At 35.8% G+C, this 9,903-nt stretch overlaps 1 long non-coding RNA gene across 2 annotated transcripts; it reads left to right on the forward strand.

Moving 5' to 3' along the window:
• Positions 1 to 391: 391 nt before the first annotated feature.
• LOC114074494 lies at positions 392 to 7,653 on the forward strand. Of its 2 annotated transcripts, none has more exons than XR_003574924.1 (2): positions 392 to 3,613; positions 6,507 to 7,653. It is a non-coding gene; the product is annotated as an uncharacterized LOC114074494 (long non-coding RNA). The 2 variants fall into 2 exon arrangements; XR_003574925.1 differs by having other exon boundaries at positions 7,374 to 7,653.
• The last annotated feature ends 2,250 nt before the right edge of the window (positions 7,654 to 9,903 follow it).

Consider the following 9,903-nt stretch of genomic DNA (forward strand, 5'->3'; position numbering starts at 1 on the left):
AACATTTCAGATTCTAGGATCCCTAATATCATGGCATAGCAAGAAACAAACATTTGTTGCTCTTTCTACTACCGAATCAGAATACCTAGCAATGAGAAGTTGCGGTAAGCAATTACTATGGATGATGCATCAATTACTTTATTTTGATTTGTCATATGATGATGTTCCTATTTATTGTGGTAATACTAGTGCAATTAGCTTGTCAAAATATATTGTGCGTCATTCTAGGGCCAAGCATATTGACATTATAATCATGTTGAAAATGGAAATTTTGTGGTTGAGTTTGTTGATTTTGAAAATCAATTAGTTGACATATTTACAAAACCACTTTTGGAAGAAAGATTTTGTTTCCTTTATTACTTCATTTCGGTATTCAAAATAATTTGTCTAATTGATATTTTTACATGATTTTTTGCCTTTATTACTTCATTTTTCCCTCTAACAAATGTTTGCGTATGTACAACATTCCTTTCCCATCTCTTCAATCACGTCAAAAACCCTTCAATCCCCTTAAACACTTCATCTTCTCGCCAGTTCTATTTATCGTCCCTCTCTCTTTCTTTCTTCTTTACCGCTTCTCTTTTCCCTTCTCTCCTTGCCTATTTCTCTATGACCAGAACCCGTTCCATGGCATCCAAAAGCACTGATTCAGGCAACACCTCCGATCTCTTCGGATGTGATACCATCTCTCTTTCATCTGAATCTTCAGAGGATGCTACTCGATGGTCTTGGTCCTGCTCTAAGAAGAGATCCTTTGTCTCTACTAAAAAGGATGCAAAGAAACACTGGTCTTCTCCTTCTAGATCTATGACGGGTGAATACATGCAAAAATTCTGGGGAGTTGAACAGAAGATCAAGTTTGAGGCACTCTAGAGCAGACCCATTGTCCCCAAACGAGTCATCAGTCTCTTCCAACCGAAGGATTCTCAGTTCTCTGTAGGTACTTTTCTTAAAGCCCAAAAACTTGGTCTAATTTTTACTCTCCGTAGTAATAATTTGTATATAGATGTTGTTCATTTTTCTATGTGAATCTTTGTGTTTCACCTGATTGTGGAGAACTCGAAACCCTCGTCCTAGTTAGTCAAATTGTTGTGAATGATCGTTTGTTGGAGGATGTGCTTGGTACTAAGTTCTCAGGGGATATTCCATATATGAATGGTGTGTGGAACACTGATTTTGAAGTATCTGTGGAAGGTGCGAAAATGGTCGTGGCTGAACCCGTTCTGACTTCTCTGATTTTTGGCCTTCATCGTTGTGCTTTGAAAATCGTATTCTTGCTCATATTGTGGCTACTTATCTCCTTCCTCGTAAGGGTTAACTCAACAAAATCACCACACATGATGTCTTTGTTCTTTACTGATTGTTGAAAAATTACAGGATCAGTTGGGCCTCCTGGTTCAAAGAATATATGATGGTAAGTGCTACTGACCCTAATGGGACTGCCAATCTGCCTTATGGTCTTTTGATTTCTCACATTCTGTGGATCATCTTGTTGATCTCTCAACTTTAATGCTTCTCGAGATCATCGCAACATATGATACCCACACTTTTTCAAGTATAGGATATGTACTTGTTGGAACTACATGGCTTAAGAAGGAATCAGTCAAGGCAAGATCTAAATCTGTTAACGTACTCGGGATGTGTTTACTCTATTGCTGTTCTCCTTAAGGACTCCAACGAAATCAAGGCATGACTCACTGCGCTGGAAGACAAGTTTGAACAACTTCTCTGCACCACAAATAAACTTGTTTGGCTCAACAAAGATACCACTACTGATGTTAGTAAATTACATCTTGCACTGACTGGTCTCAAGAAGGATGGAATTGCCACATTGAATTTGTTGATGAATCAAGTCGACTTTATGAATTCATGAGTCAGCTCCTCCAACACAGAACTGGTTGTGAATGTTCAGACCTCGTACTCCTCTTTTGCAAGAAATATTGAGAGCTCTTACAATGTTTTTGCAGGAACGTGCTCAACACACTTAAGTACTTTCTTTGTTATCACTGATTGTGGTCTACTGTTTTGTTTTACACTATTTTCAATAGGGGTGTGTCCCTAAACTTCCTTGTTCTAGACTCTTTAAGAGGTAGACTGTTCACCTCCCTACTACTATTTTAATTTTCTTGTTATGATATTAACTGTTATCTGTCGATTATGTTTTTTATGATGCCAAATGGGGAGAACTCTTCCCACAAAAATATTCCATCAGATACAGGTGCACTCCAGTCAAGGAGAGTCTCAATAAACTCTCAACGACCCAAAAGACATGCAAATCGACAGGGGGAGCCTCAGGGAAGTTTTATAATTTTTTTATTGAATTTTATTTATGGGAAACTTACTGTCATTATTAAAAAAGGTTAGATTGTTAGCCTCATAAGCATTAAAAGTATTTTGATAATATCTCGTTTGATGATTTATATGGTTTATTATTCAATGAAGAATGGTAACTAATGAGAGATGATAGTCTTAATGTCATAGCTCCCATAGCACAATATACTGAAAGTACTATTTGCATCATATCTTCAACCTTCAATATGTCCATATTTATTTTTCACAATTCTGAAGAAGAATTTCATATCGCATGAGTTTACCCACCACCCAAGACATCTACTAGCACTCAAGTTTCTTGACAACCTAGCAAATACCTTCACCTACCCAAATTTTGTTGATGGATAGTGGCACCATGCATCATCTAATCTTGATAACCTTGGCATTTACTCGGACTATCAAAGTATCAAGGAATTAACTCTAGGTCGTGACTCTAAATTACCAATATCTCATATTGGTCCACGCTTTAAATCTGACATTGTTTCTGTTGAATCCTTTCCAAATCATTTTTAAGGATTTGGCAACAAGGATACCACTACATAAAATGTGGACTAATAGTGGACAATATTCCCTTTCAATGAAAAAAATACCCTCTCCAACTTCCTTTGCAACTTCTCTTTATGTTTGGCATACATGTCTGACTTATGCATCCTACATTACCGTTCGCCAAGCATTACCATCTATTATTTTGAGTGTAGTGAATCTTCGAGTTTATACACTAACTGCGTTATTAGCAAACGACATAATATTTCTTTTGGTGAATTTAGTTTTTAGGTGTAACTGCTTGTTATCATCATTATGGATAATCCAATGGGGAAGGAATTTGGGCCAAAAAACTTTTGAAATTATGAAATTTCTAGCCTAGGTCTGACTTGGACAAAATTTGATTCAGGTGAGGTCTAGGGTAATCAGGAAATGGATGAGGGATTTGATTATGAATTTTATCATTTAAGTGGATCGCCAAGATGATAAGGAGCATGTTCGACTTTACATATTCGAATTTTGACGAGTAAAACTCCTGTAATTGATATTAGCTTGAAAGGGTGGTTTTAGAACATCAAGTTTGAGAGTGTGTTGTAAATTGGATAATTGGAACATAAAGTTTGAGTCTCTGTCTCTATGCAATCCACCATAGAGGGATTATTCCTTCCATGGCGGGCCAGTCGCGAGTAAAAATGGAAAAAATCTCATGAATATTATATTTTTGCAAACTTCATTCTTGGAGAGCAAAAGGGCGACCTAGGGTTATTTCTTCTTTTTTTCACTAATTCTCGTGCTAAAGGTAAGTCAATTACTTCCCTAATTCGTAAATTTATTCTTAGAACTTAAAATCCTTGTTATTTGTCTGTGGAAAGGATTTTGGCTTGAATTTAATGGTAGAAAAAAGCCCAAGGTGGGTGTTAGGATCACGAAATTGGCCAAGGGTTAGTATTTGGATATAATCCAAGTAAACTAGGTCATTATTATTTATCTTTTGCATTAATTATTTTTTTAGACCAAGAACAAGATGAGAGACTCCGAAAAAGGAAAGCTCAAGTTTCTTAAGAGTGTTCAGGCTTGGTTCGAGGTAGGTAATGGTTTGATTTCCTGTCAGTGTTAAATATTCATGCTAACTGCTCCATTGTATTCATGCATGTAGGTGAAAAGATTAAAATGAAAGGGAAAAGATATAAATTCCCTTTAAATTTATCCAGAAAAGTCAGTTACACGCTTACACTTTCATAGTGACCTATTACACATATTATTTAGAAATGAATTTTCTAGCCCCCTCAAACTGATAAAACAAAAATAAAAAATAGGCGCGTCAATTTGGAAAAAAAGTAATAAAAAAATTATAATCCTCTTTTCTACCCCCATTGTCTTCTTCTTCTTCTTCACACCCCACCCATTGTCTTCTTCTTTTTCATTCTTTATTTTATCGGAGAATGTCCTAAATTACCCTCAAAGTATTAAAAATGGTACACAATTACCCTTCATCCACCTATTGGCTCCAAATTACCCTTCTCACCCATATATTGGTTCCGAAATACCCCTGTCATCCACCTTTTGTTTCAAAATTGACCACTTATTTAACTGTTTTATATTTAAACTATTTAAATATTTTTTTAAATACGTGGTGCTCAACTATTTGTTATGTTTAACTTATTAGTTTAATTTATAAATCAATCCACTACCAACCCATTACTAATTAAACCCCTCCAAATTAATAAACCCATCACATTATTAATGCAACAACAGAAAAGCTACCACCAATTGAGTGTTTTTAAAAATTTGAGGTGAAAATATCTACAGTAGTAAATTATCATACATTCAAGTGTCTAAATAAAAATCACCGATAAACTTAAAGTCTGACTATTTTCATCTTAATTATTCTTACGTCTCAATTATGTGATATTACTTCATAGGTAACTTTTTTTCAAAATAATATATTGAAGGTTTTAAAACAAATCATAAATATTTATAAAATTATATTTTAAAGAAGTGCATGAATTAGTTCGGGATGTATCACTTCTTTAACTTTAATCATAAATTTCTAATTCAATCTTGAAAGAGAATTCTATTGAAAGTATCCTCCTAAATAAGCGGCTCAACCTAAATTTAATTGGGGCTTAAATTCGGACTCGAATAATTTTGGATGTCATTTTCAGGAATGTATTTCATCGTGTTTTAGTAGTCTTTATGGCGATTTTGATATTATAATTGGATTATTAATTGGGTGGGGTTTAGTTAGCAATGAGTGGGTAGTGGGTTGATTTATAAATTATATTAATAAATTAAAATATAACCAATAGTTGAATGCCAAGTATTTTAAAAAATATAAAGAGTTTAATTTTAAAATAATTAAATAAGTGGTCAATTTTGAACCAAAAGGTGGATGATAAGGGTATTTTGGAGCCAATAGGTGGATGAAGGGTAATTTTATATCATTTTCAATACTTCAAGGGTATTTTAGGCCCTTTTCCGTTATTTTATCACACTTCTTTATTTTGTTTTATCACAATCTAAAAGCACAATTTTTATTCACAATTAGGTTAATTTCCATAGATTTGATAGTGAATAATCATATTTATCCAAAAAAATTTCGTCGATTGTTTCAATCCTTTACATTTAATTGACTTTGTTAAAGAAACTTTTGTTGTTAATCGATTTTTGGGTTTGGTGGTGATAGAAAATTTATGGTTTTGGTGGTGATGGGTGGCGGGTGGAAAAAATTAATATAGATAATTGAAGGCGGAGTAGAAGAAAAAATTGATATTGATAAAAGTGGTGGTGATATTTGGTGTTAGTGACAAAGAAGAATAAGAATTGAAGGTGATACTAATGGTGAAGAACATAATCAATAGTGAAGGTGGATTCAGGGTCCGAATATGATTTTCTGATGAAATGAGAATTGAAAATGGGTGAAATTTAGAGGTAAAGAAGATATAATTATTAAAGAATTAAAATATTCAACTTGAGATTAATTAGAGTAAAATATAGTTAATAAAAGAAAAGTCAATTAATAAAATAAATAAAATAAAATAATTATAATATATGATATGGCGCTGACGTAGTACTGATGTGGCAAGGAGTGTAATACACCATATAATGTGAGACTGGTGTTACACGTTTCAAGGTAATAAATTCACTTTTAAATAGTATAGGTGTGTAATAGATCACTATGACAGTTTAAGCGTATCATGACTTTTCGGTACAAGTTCAAGGGGGAATTTATGTCTTTTCCCAAAATAAAATGAATCTAATGAAATGGCTATTTGTGATTATGTAGCATGAAATGACATGTTACCTGATTGTACGATACAAGTGTGTAAATAATTCATTATGGTACTGTTGTGATTGTGATTGTGGTTGATTGGATCGATGTCACGTCCCGACACATAATTAGATTGAGTGTCATGTTCCATCACATATTGGACCGGGTGTTATATTCCGACACACTAACAGTTTAAGTGTGGGTTCCATGAGAGAACCATCATTGATCGTTGCGTTTGATATTAATATTGTGAAACTCATATATTGAGCATGAGTTGGTGAATTGTTATTTTTTATGCATATGTGTTGTTTACTATGTTGTAGTTACTTGTGTATGTCGTACTTACAAGAATAGTCACATGATCTTTCCAATACACCATTGGTTTGTATACTAATATTGCACTTGCTCTTTCTTTATTAAGTACACGACATCTTCAGGCAGCTATTGAGAGAACACAACAAGGAGATCACTGACTTGTTGAGTTCAAGGGTGAGCCACTTCCTTCAGGCTACTATGGGTTCATCTAGGATCTTAGTCCATTCCCTTTGAACTTAGACCTTTCAGACTCTTTACTTTTTTTAGTGGTTTTGGGGATTACATCTCCTAATCGTAGGCTGTTTAGTTAGAAGTTTTGGTACAACGACTTCAGGTTCTAGGGGTTTCTGTTATATATGGCACTGATTTTTATGGAGGACCTTTTACTCCCCTACAAATAGTGTATTTAAAGGTATATATGTGATCACGTGGATATGATAAATATTGCATCATTTTAAATAGTAATGTGTCCATGTGGACACAAATATACCTTCAAAATACTCTTTTAAAAAGTGTAGGAGGGGGGGGGGAGGAGTAAAAGGTCCTTCAAAAAGTTTTGTATCGTAACAGTTATTTCGGCCAAAGTTGGAGTATTTTTCAGACCCTTTTCCCTTTTCTTTATTGTAATGTAGATCCCTCTCGTGCATATCATGTGTGTCTTTTCAAACGATCATTATATGGCCTTAAACAAGCTCCTTATATGTGGAACAAAATATTCGTTGATGTTCTCACTTGACTAGGATATTCAAGTTCTAAGACACAGAGTTCTTTCTACTATGTTTCTACTCCAAGTGACAATTTTTTGGTCTAATATATGTAAATGATATTTTGGTACTTGAAAATAACACTACTCGTATTAAGTCTTTGGTTGCGCAACTTCAATCAGATTTGTAGTACGTGATTTTTGGAATATTTCTTATTTTTTTGGTATTGCAACATCTATAACTGATGAAGGATTATTATTATCTCAAAGGAAATATGCTGGGGATCTCCTTTGTTATTTTTTGATGGACTTTTGCAGCCCTATTAACAATCTCATTTTTTCCATCATCTACTCTCATCATCTGATTGTGTTCCATTCAATGATCCAATGTTGTATCATAGCATAGTTGGTGGGTTGCAGTGCTTGATTTTTACGCGTTCGGATTGGTATATGCAGTGAATAAGCTTTCTCAATTCATGTATTATCATATGGATATTCATTGGGTCGTTGTGAAATGTGTATTGTTATATATCAAAGGTTCATTAGCTCATGGCATGCTACTTTTACAATGATCCATTACATTATTTCATGACTATATAAATTATGATTGGGAGAGTGTTAGGTAGTGGAGCCTGATTAATATATATTCTCTATTTTAGGCTTTCCTATTTATTCTCTATTTTAGGCTTTCCTATTTATTCTCTGTAACAAAAAATACTCTGATTTATTAATATAAATATACCTCACCGCCGTTGAAGTTTACTCACGGGGTGTTATCACGAAATATTGGGTTTTCTATTTCTCTCTCTAGATTTCTCATCTCTTTCTCTTGAAAGTTCTTGTGTTCTTCATTCATCAAGTGTGTGTGTGTGAATTCGATCCTAACAACTGGTATAAGAGCTAAGGAGATTCAACACGATCACTGAAGATGGATAGTTTGAAGCTTGGAATCGAGAAGTTTGATGGATCCGATTTCAGTTTCTGAAAGATGCAGATCGAAGATTATCTGTACCAGAAAGATCTTCACGAACCGTTGACCGGGGTGAAGCCGGAATCCATGATGGAGGAGAAGTGGAAACTCAAGGATCGCCAGGCTCTAGGGTTGATCCGGTTGACTTTGTCAAGAAACGTGGCGTTCAACATCGTGAAGGAGAAGACTACGTCCGATCTGTTGAAGGCACTGTCAAACATGTATGAAAAACCATCGGCTATGAACAAGGTATATTTGATGCGTAGATTGTTCAATTTACAGATGTCTAAGAATGGATCCGTTTCTGATCTGTTTAGTTCAATATGATTGTGAGTCAACTCAATTCTGTGGATATTAATTTCGAAGATGAAATTAAGGCGTTGATTTTGATGTCATCTCTGCCCGAGTCTTGGGATACTGTTGTTGCTGCGATTAGCAGTTCCCGTGGATCTGAGAAACTGAAGTTTGATGAAATCCGTGATGTTGTTCTTAGCGAAAGTATTCGCAAACGAGAAGTGGGAGATTCATCGGGCAGTGCTCTCAGCGTTGACCGAAGGGGGAGAAGTAAGACGAAAGGCCAAAATCAACATGGTCGATCAAAATCAAAGAATCGAGGAAAATCCCTGAACAGATCAAACGTGACTTGTTGGAACTGTGGAGAAAAAGGGCACTTTCGGACGAACTGTACAAAGCCAAAGAAGAAACAGAATCAGAAATTTGGAGATGACAATGATTCTGTAAATTCAGCAGAGGACATTGGGGATGCTCTAATCCTTAGTGTGAACAGCCCGATTGAATCATGGATTTTGGATTCTGGTGCATCTTTCCATTCGTCTCCAAGCAAGGAGTTGTTCCAAAATTTCAAATCTGGAAATTTTGGAAAAGTATATCTTGCTGACAATAAAGCCTTAGAGATTGAAGGAAAGGGGGATGTTTGCATAAAGACCACCTCGGGAAACCAGTGGACATTGGAGGATGTCAGATATATTCCTGGGATCAAGAAAAATCTGATCTCTGTTGGTCAGTTGGATAGCACGGGATATGCAGCAGAGTTTGGGAAAGGTTCGTGGAAGATCGTGAAAGGTGCTATGGTAGTAGCTCGTGGCACCAAATCTGGAACCTTGTACACCACTGCAGGGTGTATAAACATGGCCGCTGTTGCTGAAGGTGCTTCCGGTTCATGTCTGTGGCACAACAGACTTGGACACATGAGTACTAAAGGAATGAAGATGCTGGTTGCAAAAGCAGCATTAGAGGGTCTGAAGTCTGTTGATATGGGTCTTTGCGAGAGCTGTGTTATGGGCAAACAGAAAAGAGTAAGCTTCACAAAGACTCCTAGAGAGCCAAAGAAAGTGCGGTTGGAAATGGTCCATACAGATGTTTGGGGACCATCTCCAGTATCATCACTTGGAGGATCCAGATTCTATGTTACCTTCATTGATGATTTCAGCAGGAAGGTATGGGTTTACTTCTTGAAGCATAAGTCAGATGTGTTTGCAACTTTCAAGAAGTGTAAAGCTGAAGTTGAGAATCAGACCAGTTTGAAAGTCAAATGCCTAAGGTCTGACAATAGAGGAGAGTATGACAAATCAGAGTTCAAGGCATTCTGTGCAGCTGAGGGAATCAGATTGATGAGAACAGTTCCTGGTAAGGCAAGGCAGAATGGAATTGCTGAGAAGATGAACAGAACATTGAATGAGCGTGCAAGGAGTATGAGGATACAATGTGGGCTGCCCAAAACACTTTGGGCGGATGCTGTAAGCACAGCTGCATACTTGATCAACCGGTGACCATCAGTTCCTTTAGGGTTCAAGATTCCAGAGGAGGTGT

This window comes from Solanum pennellii, chromosome 10 (genome assembly GCF_001406875.1).
Source record: "Solanum pennellii chromosome 10, SPENNV200".
In the NCBI taxonomy this organism is placed as follows: Eukaryota; Viridiplantae; Streptophyta; class Magnoliopsida; order Solanales; family Solanaceae; genus Solanum; species Solanum pennellii.